The sequence below is a fragment of the Stenella coeruleoalba genome (genome assembly GCF_951394435.1).
Source record: "Stenella coeruleoalba genome assembly, chromosome: 6".
In the NCBI taxonomy this organism is placed as follows: Eukaryota; Metazoa; Chordata; class Mammalia; order Artiodactyla; family Delphinidae; genus Stenella; species Stenella coeruleoalba.
The window spans coordinates 43,682,258-43,701,155 of NC_137151.1; the positions used below are offsets into that span (position 1 = coordinate 43,682,258).

At 34.7% G+C, this 18,898-nt stretch overlaps 1 protein-coding gene across 9 annotated transcripts in view; it reads left to right on the forward strand.

The window, feature by feature from the left end:
• Positions 1-18,898, forward strand: part of LOC307187576 (uncharacterized protein) — a 791,299-nt gene that overhangs the window by 767,799 nt on the left and 4,602 nt on the right. For 8 of the 9 annotated variants that reach the window (XR_013828646.1, XR_013828647.1, XM_079923799.1 and 5 more), the window contains one exon: positions 18,418-18,517. The exons of the other annotated variant lie outside the window; for it this stretch is intronic. The gene's annotated coding sequence lies outside the window, so the exon portion shown is untranslated. Of the gene's footprint in view, positions 1-18,417; positions 18,518-18,898 lie in introns of those variants that run through there. 9 annotated transcript variants of the gene reach the window in all.

The following is an 18,898-nucleotide window of genomic DNA, read 5'->3' on the forward strand; positions in this document are numbered from 1 at the left end:
GTTGCTTATCTATTTTTTGTATAGTAGTTTGTATCTGTTATTCCCATACCCGTAATTTTTCCCTCCACCCGTAACCATGTTTGTTTTCTATATCTGTGAGTCTGTTTTTATTTTGTATATACATTCATTTGTATTATTTTTTGATTCCACTTATGAGTGATATCACAGTATTTGTCTCCGACTTATTTCACTAAGCATAATCTTCTCTAGGTCCATCCACATTGCTGCAAATGGCAATATTTCATTCTCTTTTATGGCTAAGTAGTATTCCATTGTACACATATATATCACATTGTACACATATATATCTTATGCCAGTCATCTGTTGATGAGAACTTGGGTTGCTTCCGTGTCTTACTTGTTTTGTAAGTAGTGCTGCTATGAATGTTGAGGTGCATGTATCTATTTGAAATAGCATTTTTGTTTTTTGGGGGATCTATACCCAGGATTGAAATTGCTGGATAAATGGTAGTTCTATTTTTAGTTTTTTAAGGAACCTCCATATTGTTTTCCATAGTGGCTACACCAATTTACATTCCTACCAACAGTATAGAATTGTTCACTTTTCTTCACATCCTCTCCAGCATTTGTTATTTGTAGACTTTTTGATGATTGCCATTCTGACAGGTATGAAGAGATATATCATTGTGATTTTGATTTGCATTTCTCTAATTAGCAATGTTGAACATCTTTTCATGTGTCTGTTAGCCATCTGTATGTCTTCTTTGGAAAAATATCTATTCAAGTCTTCTGCCCATTTTTTGATTGGATTGTTATTTTGATATTGAGTTGTATAAGCTATTTGTAAATTTTGGATATTAACCCTTTGTTGATCCCATTATTTGCAAATATTTTCTCCCATTCCTTAGTTTATCTTTTCCTTTTATTGATGGTTTCCTTTGCAGTGCAAAAGCTTTTAAGTTTGATAAGATCCCATTTGTCTATTTTTTTTTTTTTTTTTTTTTTTGCGGTATGCGGGCCTCTCACTGTTGTGGCCTCTCCCGTGTGGAGCACAGGCTCCGGACACGCAGGCTCAGCGTCCATGTCTCACGGGCCCAGCCGCTCAGCGGCATGTGGGATCTTCCCAGACCGGGGCATGAACCCACGTCCCCTGCATCGGCAGGCGGACTCTCAACCACTGCGCCACCAGGGAAGCCCCCATTTGTCTATTTTTGCTTTTATTTTTTTGCCTTAGGAAAAAGATCTAAGAAAATATTGCTATGATTTATATCAAAGAGCATTTCACCAGTGTTCTCTTCTAGGAGTTTTATGGTGTCATGTCTTACATTTAGGTCTTTAAACCATTGAGTTTATTTTGTATATGGTATGAGGAAATGTTCTAATTTCATTGTTTCACATGTAGCTGTCCAGCTTTCCCAGCACCACTTGTTGAAGAGACTGTCTTTTCTCCATTGTATATTCATGCTTCCTTTGTCATAAATTAACTGATCGTAGATCTGTGGGTTTAATTCTTGGCTTTCTGTTCTGTTCCATTGATCTATGTGTCTCTATTTATGCCAATACCATGCTGTTTTGATTACTGTAGCTTTGTAATATAGGCTGAAGTCTGGGAGGGTTTACCTCCAGCCCTTTTCTTTTTTCTCAGGATTGCTTTGGCAATTTGGGTTCTTTTTCTGGTTCCATGTAAATTTTAGGATTATTTGTTCTAGTTCCATGAAAAATGTCCTGGGTATTTTGATAGGAATTGCATTAAATCTGTAGATTGCTTTGGGTAGTATGGGGCATTTTAATAATACTGATTCTTCCAATTCAAGAGTATGGGCTATCTTTTCATTTCTTTGAATCATCTTCATTTCCTTTATCAATGTTCTATAGTTTTCACTGCATACTTTATTCCTAGGTATTTTTTGATGCAATTTTAAATGGGATTGTGTTTTTACTTTCTCTTTCTGATATGTTGCATTTCTTTACACTAAAAATTAAATGTTTCTGTATATTTAATCTTATATCCTGCAACATTGCTGAATTTATTTATTAGTTATAATAGATTTTGCGGTAGAGACTTTTGGGTTCTCTATATAAAGCATCATGTCATCTGCAAATAGTGAGAGTTTTACCTCTTTCTTTCCAGTTTGAATACATTTTTCTTTTTCTTGTCTGATTGCTGTGGCTAGGACTTCCAATACTATGTTAAATATAAGTGGTGAGAGTGGGCATCCTTGTCTTATTCCAGAATTTAGCAGGAAAGCTTTCAGCTTTTCACTTTCGAGTATTATGTTGGCCGTGGGTTTGTTGTAAATGACCTTTATTATGTTGAGATATGTTCCCTCTATACCCACTCTGATGAGAGTTTTATCATGAATGGATGTTGAATTTTGTCAAATGCTTTTTCTGCATCTATAGAGATGATCGTGGTTTTTGTCTTTCCTTTTCTCAATGTGGTGTATCTCATTGAATGATCTGGATATGTTGAACCATACTTGTGAACCTGGAATAAATCCAACTTGATCTTGCTGTATGATTTTTTTATGCATTGTTGGATTTGGTTTGGGTTTTTTTTTTTTTTGAGGATTTTTGCATCAATATTTATCAAAGATTTTGGCCCAAAATTTCTTTTTTGTAATGTCTTTGTCTTGTTTTGGTATCTGGGTAATGTTGGCCTCGTAGAATGAATTTGGGAGTGTCCCCTCCTCTTCAAAGTTTTGGACTCGTTTGAGAAAGATAGGTATAATTTCTTTTTATATGTTTAGTATAATTCTCCAGTAAAGTCAAGTGTCTTTCTTGATAGTACAGTGTTTGAGGAAACTGGCATGGATTTTTTTTAAGAGAACAAAACAGATATAAAGTTGTGCTTAAAAGGAATGGAGGTGTACCAAGGCCTTTATAATTATATACTGAGTTTGTATCCTCTACTGCATGGAAAGTATTTTGTAGTATTTCTTCTCAATAATATTATTTCCTTAGAAATTAGTTTGAAAGCCATAAAAAGGCCTTGTAATAGAGGAACCATGGGGATGTCATTTGTAATTAAGACACTCATGTTTATAATAACATATGTACTTTTAAAAGTTGCCAGGTGTTGAAGCTATTATGCATTGTAGACTATAATTTTTAGTAAGTTTTGGGAAAAAAACATGATAAATATTCTTAAAAAGTTTAATGAAATGAATAGTGGCCAGAGAAAAGTCAATCTGCTTAAAGACTTATTGTGCTAATACTGAAAATGGGCTTATGTCTTCCATGAGATTAGTATTATCACATAGAAAGTATGGGTTGTCCAAGACTATGTGGTGTCAAATTTTTAAGATGTTTTACATATGTAGGATAAAATTGTGGTATAGTACAATATCTGGAAAGATTGTAACACACAATGAACAGGGAACATTTTAATCCGGAATGACTCACCTCCACTTGTATTGTAACCCCCTGAGCACTCCACATGATCAGTGTTCTGGCCTTTAAGTTAGTTGCTAGGAAATTATTATAAGACCAAAATCAACTTTAACTCTGCTGCTGTTGTATCTGCTTTATTGTAACATGTTAACCAAACAGGGTCACTTGCTGCCTGCCTTTGAGGACCTCTGTCCAGAAGGGTCTTTTGCTAAGGCACTGAGATTCATTCCAAAGAGTCAGATGCTGAGCACTCAGACTGATGGCGTGAACCAGGTGTTTAAAATGGAGGCAGTTTGTGCAGTTGAGATCTTGAACGCGATGGCTTTTTCTGTCAGCTGCCGTGATTGACTATGCTACTTGTTTAAGCTGTTCTTTCCCAGAAGGCTCCTTGAGGATTACTTTGTGGTCCTTATTGACACCTTTAAACTTTCAATAGCCATTATACTTACACTTTTCTTTTATCCTGTCATAACATTTTCCATCAGAATTATATTGATTTTTTTGTGAAAAATATAATAATCCTTATAGTGACTGAATTTTTCTATTTCTGCCAGAAAAAAAAAAGCTGTTTAAATGCTTGCACATCTCCCTTAAACTGGTACTATGCATTTAAAATACTTTTGTAATAATAAATACCACACGGACATATGTATCCAGTAAAGGGTTTCCATTTTTATGACACTTGCTTCTCAAGAACAGACACATTCTTTAAAGAAAAAAAAAAGTTTCCAGCTCTGAATTGATTGACATTTGTTTACTTAACTCTCTCCTTTTGAAAGCCTGCACACCTATTTCAACCTTGAACAGTTTCCAACTGTGGTATACTGGAACATTTTTTCATTTATTAAGTTCAGTGTTGCCAACCCAAACAAAGTATAATCAGCGATGATCCGAGCAGACCAAGCTGTCTAGCACCATACAATGTATCTGCATACTAATTTCCAAATTCCCTCACATTTCCAGAGAACTAATGGGATCATTTTCATTCTGTTACAGCAACTCAACAGTTACTGAATCACCATCTGTGTTTTCGTTAACCTGAATCAGATATGAATTCTGTTATTGCAAGGTAGAGCAGCTTGTTTAATGATTCTTAATCTTTTCTTTAATTAAATCATGCAGCCAACCTGAAAAATCTATCTTAATGCAAATTAGGAGCGTTTTTGGCATTCGCTTACAGTAATGCACTAATAAGGTTAATTTATGAAGGTTCTCTTCCAGTCTGTACAGATGATATTTGTTCACTGCATATTTTTAGCATATTGTCCCTTTTTGTAATATTTTAAGTAATAAAAACATAGTTGTTTTTCACTTACACAAATGAGAGATACTGTAAGCAGCATTCTGTTAACCAAAACTAAGTACAAAAAATATAAAGAATTCTAGGTAAAAAGAGAATTCATTTTGTTGAATTTCAAATGCTAATTCTCTGGAAATAACTGTCTCTCTCTAACCATTCTCAGTTTCTTAGATATATGAGAGAACTGAATAATTAGATGAAGACTTCCCTTGAATATTTTTTATCCTTTTGGACATGAGTTAGTAACATAAAAACTAAATAAAATAGCATAAAATAATCCTATCAAAACTTATCAGTTACATACTTATTACCAGTTGCATTTTGATCATTTCAAAATACCTCGTCTACATGATCTTTTCAATTAGGTATCATAATGAATATTTCTTCTAATGCTAAATTCAGTATAAACACACAATCATGGAGCTGGAATAGATTATAAGAAGTAGTTCAGGATAAAAAGAAATAGCAGCTTGTAAGAACAGTGGGATTAAAAGTTAATAAATGAAAGAATAATACTAACCTTACCATTCTAATATTTACCAGCGGGGTTTTCTTCATGATAGAGTTAGCCACTGTATTTACTAGTCCCTTCTAAATCTAGATTTAGCACTTGACTAAAGAACCCCAAAGATGGTTAATTAATGTAGAATAAAAATCATCTGCATAAGTTTGTTATGGTAAGCATATGAATTTGAGAGCCACATACGTGCTAAGCATGTAATGATGTGAATATAAACAAGACATAGCTGTCCTCAAATTCTTTAAAATGTATTGGAAGGATTATTAACTTTGCACTCATAAGGTTTTCTAATGTGATTTCAAGTGGGTGTCAGTATTTCCTGAAGCAATTGTTATCTTCCTTGCATGGTTTGGCCAATTAGCATGATTGTGCTCTAGTTAGATGGTCATTCACTAAGAATGCACTAAACTTTTGAAAGATTATGAATAACTTCTATCCCATATTACACTTTGAAATGTCCTACAGTAGGATGCATTTAACTGGTGAAATGAAAACTATATAACATGTTTTTTGTTTTGACCTCATCATCTATCTCCATGCTATTTAGACTCAATTCCTAAATGGTTGTCTGATTAAATATATTTTTATATTACAACCTGTTTCTTTAGAACATAATTGGGTATAGGTTATTTCAAAAACAAAATTTCCTTATTTGTTACTTAGGTGGAAAATTAAGGTTTAAGTTTTTTTGAAAAAATACCTTTTAGGTGATTGCATTATGGAATTCTGTAGTATGAGTATGTCATCCATCCCCCAAAGCACTGGGACATAGTGTAAGTAAAAGATGAGTGCTATGGCCTTAACAAAAGTAATAAATTGTAGAATATATTACTTTGGTTATGGCCAGGCCCCTAAGCTTACCTTCTTTCTCTATAGTATAAATATATGCAAATTTTGACCTGTGGCTTTATATCTCCTAGACTCTGAAAAGATAAAAACAAGCTGATTAATGAAGTAACAAATATATTATTACCTTTAACTTCCAAAGTCCATTATGGCTGTTGACTATATTTATTATACCTCTAGGTAAAATTCAGTCCAGAGGGAACTGGGCCCAACAGAAAGCATCAGTCATTTAGAGAATAATTATATAGCTTAATTATAATTAGAAGCAAAGCAAGACGCTGGTGTTCAATTGCCACGAGCAAGTGGGATAAAGTATTTGAAATACTTTGGATCAGAGATTAGAAGATACATTAAAGATGTTCTTTGGCATGAGTGAGATCCTCATGTTTGAAACCAGATGACACAGAAATAGTTTTATCTAGCAAATTGGTAACTTACATTGCCTTGTTATTTCTTTGAGGCAGAATCTATAAAATACTGAATTATTACCTTACAGCAAACTGCTATTTTAAGAATTTTAAACTAATATTGACTGCTGTCAGATCAGTTTCTAGATTTGACTTAAGAAGTAAATATAAACTGAGGTGAAAGCAAGGTCAGCTCAATATTTATCTTGCAAATCAATAGCTTTTGATACTAACAAAAAATGAAGCTCAGTAAATGTATGTAGTTGATAGGAAGAGAAAAACGTCTGATCAAAAAGTTTGTAATTTTGAAATTTCCTAAGCAAATTTGACTTGCCAGTTTTAAATATTATGGGATCTTATTATACTGTGAGGGTATATGGAAGAAAATAATTCTACATAGTAGTCCTGAGAACCTAACCTCTATACTAGACAATGGCAATGTTCCTGTCTCCGTAAGACACATTTTTCAATCGTACACTATCAAAGTTCTTCATTTTAGCTTTTATTTATCTGCCTCAGAGACAAAGAAACAAATGAGAGAATGTTTGATGCTGAAGAGAAATTTTGTTCAATTTTTGACCCAACATCACTTGAAATGTGATTCCTAAGCATGAACTATAATTGCTTGGTTTACTAGTATCTTCTTCATCTTTATAGCTCCCGTGTGCTCCAAGGTACCAGTCTGTCGTAGTTCATTCAGGCTGCTATAACAAAGTATCATAGACTGGGTAGCTTATAAAGAACAGAAACTTATTTCTCATGGTTCTGGAGGATAGAAATCTGAGATCAGGGTGCCAGCATGGTTGGGTGAGGGCCCTTTTCCAGTTTGCAGACTTCTCATTGAATCCTTACAGGGTGGAAGTGGGCAGGGGAGCTCTCTATGGTCTCCTTTATAAGGACATCAATCTCATGACCTAATCACCCCCAAAGCTTCCCATTGACTAATATCATCACATTGTGCATTAGGATTTCAACATACGAATTTTGGGGGAACATAAACATTCAGAATGTAGCACTTGCATACTGTAACACAAAATATGTTTTTAAATTTTTTATTTTTATACAATTTTAAAGATTACTTTCCATTTACAGTTATTACAAAATATTGGCTATATTCCCTGTGTTATACAGTACATTCTTGAGCCTATCTTATACCCAAGAGTTTGTATCTCCCACTCCCCACTTGCCCCTGCCACTAGTAATCACTAGTTTTTTCTTATATCTGTGCATATGCTTCTTTTTTGTCATATTCACTAGTTTGTTGTATTTTTTAAATTCCACATATAAATGATATGATACAGTATTTGTCCTTCTCTTTCTGAATTATTTCACTTAGCATAATGCCCTCCAAATCCAGCCATGTTGCTGCAAATTGCAGAATTTCGTTCTTCATTTATGCTGAGTAGTATTCCATTGTGTGTGTGTGTGATATATATACACACATATATATATTTATATTATATAAATATAAATATAGTTATATTTATATATATATGTAGATCACATCTCCTTTATTCATTCATCTGTTGATGGACACTTAGGTTGTTTCCATATCTTGGCAATTGTAAGTAATGCTGCTATGAGCATTGGGGTGCATGTATCTTTTCAAATTTTTGTTTTTTTTCAGATATATACCCAGGAGTGGAATTGCTGGGTCATGTGGTAGTTCTATTTTTAGTTTTTTGAGAAACTTACATACTGTTTTCCACAGTGGCTGCACCAATTTACATTCCCACCAACAGTGTACAAGTGTTCTTTTCTTCACGTACTCGCCAACATTTGTCATTTGGGTTGTTTTTGATGATAGTCATTCTGACAGGTGTGAGCTGGTATCTCATTGTGGATTTCATGTGCATGTCCTTGATGATTAGTGATGTTGAGCAATCTTTCTATGTGCCTGTCGGCCATCTGCGTTTCCACTTTGGAAACAATGTCTATTCATTTCTATTTTTAATTGGGTTTATTTTTTCAATATTGAGTTATATGAACTGTTTACACATTTTGGGTATCAACACCTTGTTTGTTGCATCATTTAGAAATATTTTCTCCCATTTGGTATGTTGTCTTTTCAGTTTTGTCGATGGTTTCCTTTGCTGTGCAAAAGCTTTTATTATTTTTATTATCTATTTTTTATATTTTAATTTTATTGAAGTATAGTTGATTTACAATGTTGTTAGTTTCAGGTGTACAGCAAAGTGACTCAGTTTTACATATATATTCATTCTTTTATAGATTCTTTTCTCATATAGGTTATCACAGAATATTAAGTATAGTTCCCTGTGCTACCCAGTAGGTCCTTGTTGGTTATCTACCTTACATGTAGTAGTATGTGTATATTCATCCCAAGCTCCTGATTTATCCTTCCCCCACACCACATTTCCCCTTTGGTAACCATAAGTTTGTTTTCAATATCTGTAAGTCTGTTTCTATTTTGTAAATAAGTTCATTTGTGTATTTTTTAAAATTAGATTCCACATATGAGTGATATTATATTTATCTTTGACTGACTTCACTTCATATGATAATCTCTTGGTTCATCCATGTTGCTGCAAATGGCATTATTTCATTCTTTTTTATGGCTGAGTAATATTCCATTGTATATAGGTACCACAACTTTTTTATCCATTCCTCTGTTGATAGACATTTAGGTTGCTTCCATGGTTTGGTTATTGTAAATAGTGCTACAATGAACATTGGGGTGTGTGTTATCTTTTTGGGTTACAGTTTTCTCCAGATATATGCCCAGGAGTGGGATTGCTGTATCATATGGTAGCTCTATTTTTAGTTTTTTAAGGAACCTCCATACTGTCCTCCATAGTAGTTTTACCAATTTACATTCCCACCAACAGTGTAGGAGGGTTTCCTTTTCTTCACACCCTCTCCAGCATTTATTGTTGGTAGACTTTTTGATGATGGCCATTCTGACTGGTGTGAGGAGATACCTCATTGTAGTTTTGATTTGCATTTCTCTGATAATTAGTGACTTTGATCATCTTTTCATGTGTCTGTTGGCCATCTGGATATCTCTTTTGGAGAAGTGTCTATTTAGGTCTTCTGCCCATTTTTTGATTAGGTTGTTTTTTCACATAGTTGTTTCACATAGTTGTTTCACATAGTGCCGCATGAACTGTTTGTACATTTGGGAGATTAATCCCTTGTCTGTTGCTTCATTTGCAGATATTTTTTCCCATTCTGTTGATTGCCTTTTTGCTTTATGGTTTCTTTCACTGTGCAGAAGTTTTAAGTTTTATTAGGTCCCATTTGTTTATTTTTGTTTTTATTTTGATTACTCTAGGAGATGCATCAGAAAAGATATTGCTGTGATTTATGTCAAAGAGTGTTCTTCCTATGTTTTCCTCTAAGTTTTATGGTGTCCAGCCTTACATTTAGTTCTTTGATCCATTTTTAGTTTATTTTTATGTATGGCGTTAGAGAATATTCTAATTTTATTTTTTTTACATGTAGTTGTCCAGTTTCCCCAGCACCACTTATTGCAGAGACTGTCTTTTTTCCATTGTATATTCTTGCCTCCTTTGTCATAAATTAATTGACCATAAGTGCATGAGTTTATTTCTGGGCTTTCTATCCTGTTCCATTGATCTATATTTCTGTTTTTGTGCCAGTACCATACTTTTTGATTACAGTAGCTTTGTAGTATTGTCTGAAGTCAGGGAGTCTGATTCCTCCCTCTCCATTTACTTTCTCAGAATTGCTTTGGCTATTCAGGGTCTTTTGTGTTTCAATATAAATTTTAAAGTTTTTTATTCTAGTTCTGTGAAAATCACCATTGGTAATTTGTTACGGATTGCATTGAATCTGTAGATTGCCTTGGGTAGTGTAGTCATTTTAACAATATTGATTCTTCCAAGAACATGATGTATCCTTCCACCTGTTTGTGTTATCTTTGATTTCTTTCATCAGTGTCAGAGTACTGTTCTTTTGTCTCCTTAGGTAGGTTTATTCCTAGGTATTTTATGCTTTTTGATGCAGTGGTAGATTAGATTGTTTCCTTAATTTCTCTTTCTGATCTTTTGCTGTTAGTGTAGAAATGAAACAGATTTCTGTGTATTAATTTTGTATCCTGCAACTTCATCAAATTCATTGATGAACTCTAGTAGTTTTCTGGTAGCATCTTAAAGATTTTCTGTGTATGGTATGTTATCTGCAAATAGTAACAGTTCTACTTCTTCTTTTCCAATTTAGATTTCTTTTATTTCTTTTTTAGATTTATTTCTTTTTTTCTCTGATTATTGTGGCTAGAACTTCCAAAACTACGTTGAATAAAAGTGGTGACAATGGATATCCTTTTCTTTTTCCTGATCTTAGAGGGAATGCTTTCAGCTTTTCACCATTGAGAATGATGTTAGCTGTAGGTTTGTTATATATGACCTTTATTATATTGAGGTAGGTTTCCTCTATTCCCACTTTCTGGAGAGCTTTTATCATGCTGAATTTTGTCAAAAGCTTTTTCTGCATCTATTGAGATGATCATATGATTTTTATTCTTCAGTTTGTTAATGTGGTGTTTCACACTGATTGATTTGTGGATACTGAAGAATCCTTGCATCCCCGGGATAAATCCCACTTGATCATGGTGTATGATCCTTTTAATGTATTGTTGGATTTGGTTTGCTAGTATTTTGTTGAGTATTTTTGCATCTATGTTCATCTGTGATATTGGCCAGTAATTTTAACTTCAACTAGGACCCATTTATTTTTCTTTTATTCCTTTAGGAGACAGAGCCAAAAAAATATTGCTACAATTTACGGCAAAGCGTGTTCTGCCTATGTTTTTCTCTAGTATTATAGTATCTTCACTAATGTTTAATTAGTGAGCAGATCTGTTATTCCTCCATAATGCCTGATTTCAGATTCTTGAGACTTCTCAATCCCTCAAATCAGTTTGATATAATAAAAAGGTGGTCCAGTATCTACAGAAGACCACATATGGGTAGGAGACATAAATGAAGAATTCACAAAACCTATGATCTCTGCCCTGCAGGTTCTTGCTTCATCAAATGTGAAATGGTAGAGCATACTAGACATTGAAGAATATTTAGAAAGCATGTGTAGTTATATTTAGAAAGCATGTGTAGTTAATTAGGGATTGTTAAATTGCAAAAATATGTGCATAAGGCCCAGGGATATGAAGTATGGTCGCATCAGGGGAGACTGTTGGAGCCCTAAATAAAATGAATTACTGAGTAGGGCATAGACCTATATTCCAATATGTGTAAAGTGAACAAACAAAACCCAAGAGAACAGAAAAGATCAATGAGTCATTCATTATCTTTGTCAGAACATTTTATTCAATGAATATTTTGATTAGAAAGTTATCACAGAAAAATTCTTGCAGACAAATCTACAAAATCTTATAAAGTCAAAGCTGGAATATGACCTTCATTATTACAGATTGTCATGTTTTTTTCCCAGCCAACGGGAAATTTGTCTTTGTCTCAAACCTAGTGTCTTAACTAAGCTCTTCTCTTTACATGTATTTCTTTAAGCATTTGGAGGGCAAAGAGTATGGCTTTTATATCACCTTCATTGCCAAGGAAAATAGTTTGCACATAGTCGGTCCTTATTCAACAAATGTTGTTGGTCAAATCAAGCTTCAGTGAAAAATCTCATTTTTGTAAAACATCAGTACTGTCTTCAACTAGAATTGGCTGTTAATAGATTCCCTGGCAAAATGTTCCATTACCTATCTATCTATCTATCTGTCTATGAAAAAAGATAGATACTGCTGCATTTCTTAAGGTAAAAATCAAATGAGTTAACCAACTTTTGTGTTCCCATGGCATTTTACATATGACTCCAATATAACATACATCAGTTTAAAGAAATGTTTATCCACTTGCTATACTAGATTATGTTCTTCTCAAGAGAATGGACTATATTTTCTTGGCATCAATGGAAGGAGCTGTGTTAGATCCTATGTATCGGTGACTCAATAGTTGTTGAATTAGAATCCTTAAAGAGAAAATTGTGATAAATTAATTATAATGAAACAAGTTGTACCAAATGAGGAGGAAAAACTTTTTGGACAGCTTCTCTTTGCTGTGAAGACACCTACTTAATTTGTCAAAAGTAGGAGGAAAGGATAGAAGACCGTAAATTCCTCTGTTTTTAATATGTCCTCTTACTTTGTTCTGATTGGCAAATTTATCAGGGTCTTTTGCACATAGCCTGTAAACCTATGAGAATTTGTTTATGTACTTAAAAGTAAATCAGCTAAGTGAAAAACTCTATATTTTAATGTGAGTGCTAGTATCTTTGAAGTACATGCTTATTTGAATAATCCAAACATAAACTAATGGGGTTTAAATGTATTTTTAAAAAGAACACAGCAAAGAAGACACTGGTAAGTGTCAGCAGGGAGGGAGGACCAGGAAGAAGACAACCATTTCAAGGTACAGAAGTTGATTGTTAACTTGACAGCCAGTTCTAATCTACAACATCGAAATGCTTCTTCGAAACTTGGGAGCTATGCTTTATTGAGACAAGGATTGTGTGTTTCTCAAAATGTGGTCTATGGGTACGGTGACCGTATTATCATCCAAACCCAAACAAACACGTTCAAGAGTTAAAGGGGGCACTTTTAATGTTTACTACTAGTATTAAGAACAATGTTGGGGTAATCTAGTCCAGTTGGGATAGATCATCACCCTGAGTGGACCACTTATATTGGAATTATATAGGGTCTTATGTGAATTCTGGGCTGTGTAGTCTTTTGCTCTACACCACAAATGCCTCCTGGTGACTCTCCCTTCCCCCACAAAAATGTGGGAATGAAACAGGTGGGATTTTTTTAAAGAATGGTAACATTTTTATTTATTTATTTATTTTTGGCTGTGTTGGGTCGTCTTTTCTGTGCAAGGGCTTTCTCTAGTTGCGGCAAGCAGGGGGCACTCTTTATCATGGTGCACAGGCCCCTCACTATCATGGCCTCTTTTGTTGCGGAGCACAGGCTCGGTAGTTGTGGCTCAGGGGCCTAGTTGCTCCACAGCATGTGGGATCTTCCCAGACCAGGTCTCGAACCCATGTCCCCTGCATTGGCAGGCAGATTCTCAACCACTGTGCCACCAGGGAGCCCCAGGTGGGATTTTAATAAACTGTTATCACTTCCAATCCTAGGATCCCCAAAACAATAACTATAAATTGGAAAGAGTTTCTCTCCTTAAAAAAATGAGGAAAGGGCTAACCTGGTGGTGCAGTGGTTGAGAATCCACCTGCCAATGCAGGGGACACGGGTTCGTGCCCCAGTCCGGGAAGATCCCACATGCCGTGGAGTGGCTGGGCCCGTGAGCCATGACCGCTGAGCCTGTGCTTCGCAACAGGAGAGGCCACAACAGTGAGACGCCCGTGTACGGCAAAAAAAAAAAAATGAGGAAAAATATGAAGACTCTTGAAAGCAAGTATTTTAAAGCAAGTATTTTAAAAATCACATTTTTAACTGAAAATATTTTAAGATCACAATATTTTAACTTAAAGTACATTCAAATAAATAGATTCACAAAAAGTCCTTTTCTCAGAAAATATATAATTATTCTCAGAAAAAAAGTTTCAAACTCTGACGTATCCATCACTCACTGCAGTGAATTCTAGCCTGTAAAAGGCAGAGCACAACATTGACCAGAACCCAAGAAGAAATCATTTATATTCAACTTTTCCAAAACATGACACTTTTATTGTGCTTTTTTCTAAAGAATGCTTATCTGCCAAGAAATGAGCAAGGGCAGGAACAACCAACTATAACAAGAGAAAGGTGGTTTTTTCAGCATCACTTGTGATATATGCAGATTTATATATTTAAAATTAAAACATTAAAATTATAGCTTAAATGTTTAAATATTTCACCTAAAATAAAAGAAATAGATTTACCAGTTGCAGTTTCTCAAAGCTGAAAGGACTCCTCATCTAGAACAAAAAAGGCACCATTTGATATCATTTTGATGAATTATTAATTTTATCACAGCTAAGATGACAGCTAATATTAGAACATTGAATTATTAATTTTCAAATGTGCAATAAAAAAAGCAGAATAAACATAAACTGAGGTGTGTTTTACATATGGGTTACATTGCTTATATATCCTATTTAAGAAAAATACCAAAGGAAACAGAAGGAATTAAAAATCTTGTCAACACTTCTGATGAATTCTTTTACTCAGTACTTTCTATGCCACTTTAAAATATAAAACACAAATAACATTATGTATTGTCTGATAATACATGTGATTACTGAACGCTAAAGTTATACATTATCCATACTGCAAGTCATCTTTGTGCAGTTCCAAGCAGGATAGTTAAATTACAAAGTGCTAATAAGAGTGAGAAACATTGTGGTCTTAAAGAATTCACCTCTAATCCTTCCTGGATTATTTTATTGAGACATGAAAACTACTTCTTCAGAATAGCTTCCAGTCATTTTTTTAGCCATTATGTTTTTGTCATAACAATTATTCCTGTTATTTCATAGAATAAAACTCAGAGAAGTCCCAGTTTTCCTCAACTGTATATACTTGAAGTTTCAGTCCAAAAATGAGGATAGTATCTAAACAGCTCTATCACACTAGGGGCCAGTGGTGTGTCCTTCAGATTTCTTCTCATAAACATCCACTGAACTCTTGAGCCTTCAAAGCCTTAACACTCGACTCCTGAATAAGAAAGTGTTTCCAGGTGTTGGTGTCATACATACTCCAGCAGTGTATAATGGAACCACTGCTCAGAACAAAGGGATAGTTACAGGAGATGGAGGAGGGGCTGTAGACTGATGGATATTTTTAGGACATAATTCCCTGTCAGAAGAAAGAAACCAGTTGTTCATCCCAGAGTTAACAAGGATTTAATCTGGATAAAGGATAAGTTTACATCCATTAAAATATATTTTTAATTATGCTATTTACTGTTGAGGCACATGGAACAGGGAGTACAAAAAAGAAGATGGAGTACCACAATAAACTTTTTTTCTTTTCAGTGAAGTAGGACCCCCAGGTAGGAAATTATATGACTTATAGATAGCTTATCTATAATTTAGACAAAAATTTTAGCCAGAAATGCTTCTGTGATAATATTCAAATCAATAATGTTTAATCACTATTTTTACACTCCATCATTACTTATATATGCCCCCACTGAAGGTTCTGTGTAACCTGCTAGATTATTAATTATATTATTTTATCTAATTAAAACATATGCTTTACATGTTATAATACATATCAAGTGACAAACTTACTAATGTAGTTCATACATGAAATAAGAATTAGCCTCTGTGTTCTAAGCCGTCTCACTCTCATCAACTCTGTAAAATAGATATTATAGATGCGTCTATTTTTAAAAGATTAAATAACTTGCCCAATATGGCATAACTGGTAAGAATTCAATTCAAATCTGAATTCAAATGTGTATCTGTGTGGATTCAAATCTCTTCTATTTCAGATAATACAGCTCTCTCTTAAAAATTCACAATGTATGTTAAACTATTAAATTGTCTGCAAACTCAATATTGTGTAAGTTAACTTAGCATTTGCTTCATTGGCTTTACATAATTTACTGAGTCCTCATAACAACCCCTGAGCTTTGTACTATTATTACTTCACTTTTACTTGAAAGGGGGCTGAGACATGAGAAGTGAAGTAAATTGCCGGTCACAAATAGAACTGGACTTTGAACTCAGGATGGTGACTCTCTCAATTGTGGTGTGGTATTATGCTCATGTGATAGAATATATTGATATAGGCATATATAACACTACATTCTAAACTGAAAATATTGAAGATTACAGGTAAGAAACTAACAGGCTTTGTGGCTCTTGGATTCATCAGGAAGACAAGATTTCAGTTACTTCCTTAAACAATTGAGAGTTAAGTCAGCTCCCTTCTAGAATGTGGTGGGTTCTCCTTTCTTCCAGAAAACACCCAGCTTTGAGACTCAGATCATCTGACTATCTCACCCAGTACCCCTCCATGTTATAGGTTTTTTTGTTTTTTGTTTTAACAGATGAAATGGGTCCCTCTCCCTCCTTGCTTAAAAGTTTAATTTGTAAGCTTGTCATTTTTTTCAATAACACTCCTGATGTAATTTCTGAGGATTTCAGTATCCACATAGTCATAGATGATCCTACTGATACCCTAGTGTCTCCATGTCTTGAGCTCCCTTCCAATGATTTTGGCCTCTGCCTTTTTTCAGTCACCCACTCCTAACGTCGTATGTTAGACCTTGCTGTTACCAATAACTCAACTCTTTCCATAATATCAATTCAGAATCTCTCACTCTTGCAGCACCATGGCATAGACTTACAGCTAGTTTCTCAACTCCAACTTCTTCGACACATTCAAACATCCCACCATGTTTTCATTTTTCCTCACTCCCCTAAATCCTTATTATCATATCTGGCTTAATTCCATGGCCCATTATCATAATCATTTCCTTACATATATTCTCATTTCTCTTGCCCTCTTCTCTCCTCCTGGCACTTAATTGGCAAAGCCTCAATCTTAATTAATTTAAACTCAAGTGGGCCCTTAATGTTGTCAGGCAATCACACTACTTTCCTCTAGTGCTTTCATTCTTTCACATTCCTAAATGACTATTTATTTTGCTCAGTTTTCAGCAACTCATCCTCCATCATCACTCACCTAGATAACAACCTTGCTTCCTATTTTAGTGCAAGAACTGAAGCAATTGGAAAAGACCTCCTGGGACTCCGACTGCCATATTTATTCACCCACCCCCATCTACTCAATGTTTCCTCTTCTTTCTATGCTCTTGGCTAAGGCCAGACCCTTTACTTATGCATTAGATCTCATACCTTCTTGTATAATGAAGGATCTCACACCACCAGTTCTCTCCTCTTTTTAATTATGAACTTTTCCTCAGCATTCTGGATCATTTCTGATAACATACAAACATGCACTTAATTGCCCACAATTTTATCTAAAAACAAGTGAATGCTTCTTTTTATTTTGCCCTATAACTACTAGTCCCTTTCTCTATTTTTCTTTACAGCAAAACTCACCAAAAAGGTGTCTATATTCGCTGCCTCCAATGTTTCTTTTTCTTTGAACCCACTCCAATCAGGCTTTTACACCCACCTTTCTACCAGAACTGGAAATCAATGACCTTCAGACCCAAATCTGACAGCTAATTTTTAGATCTCACTTTATTGAACCTATCATTGGCAACAGACATTATGGGTCATGATATTTTCCTTGAAACACTTTCTTCATTTGACTTGCAGAGTGTCACATCTGCTAGTTTTTCTCCTACCTTAATCGTTGCTTTCCTTCTGTTTACTGTGTTGATTTTTCATCTTCTTCAAGCCTTCTTTTTGAACCTCTCTGTTTTCACCTAAGCTTTCTCAAGACTTATGGCTTCCAATATTATGAATAGGCTATATATCACCAAATGTTTATGTCCATCCAAGACCTGTCCCATGTATTGCATACTAATAAATCCAACTGCATAGTGCTTACCTGTCCTTAAATATCTAGTAGGCAAGTCAAATTTAACAAATCCAAATACAATTCTTCATCATCTCCCAGAAAACGTCTACACTCTTCATCATCTCTATTATGGACATTTAGTTCTTCCTATTGCCTAGGCCAAATATCTTAAAGTCAATCTTGATTTCTCCCCTTTTCTTTTCACTCCACATCAAATCAGTAAGCATATCCTGTTAGTGCTATATTCAAAATATATCCAGATTACAACCACTTCCATTGTAAGGCTTCTAGTCTAAACCCTATCTGTTCACACACATATTATTGCAATAGCCTCCAAACTGATTTTCCTTCCTTTGTTCTTATTTCATATAGTAGAAATGGCTAGGTTTATGTGTGTTTTACTTGCAGGTGAATGCCCAACCAAGAACTAAATTTCCCTGACTCCTAGCAAATAGGTGGAGCCATGTGGATAATCCTAGCCCATGGAAGGCAAGGTTATAAATTATGCAGTACTCATTTCTTATGCTCGCTTCCTCTTCTCCAGAAACCGTGGAGTCTTTTTGCAGAAGACCCTTCCATTGCAAGATGAAAAGAATATGGACCCCTGTGTCACTAATTGGAAGAGAGTGATCAAGAAACCTGCCCACCCAGAAACATCCACATTGGGTTTTGTTATGAATGACAAACATGTATTTTATTAAGCCCCTGAGATTTGGGGGTTTGTTACATCATTTATACTATCTAACTTACACATTTTCTACATCCTATTTTTCACCAAGCTGTCAGAATGAACCTATTAAAACATAGGTCAAATTGCATCACTCTCTTGCTCCTTACTTTACTCAATCACACAGGCCTCCTAGCTGTTCCTGGAATGCACCAAGCACTACTTCACTGCAAGCACTACTTGCTCTTTTCTGTGCATGGAGTACTCTGCACCTAATTCTTTATATGCCTGCTCTCTCATCTCTTTAGTCAATCTCTTAGTGAGGCTTTTCCTTGACCTACTTATTTAAAATGGAATC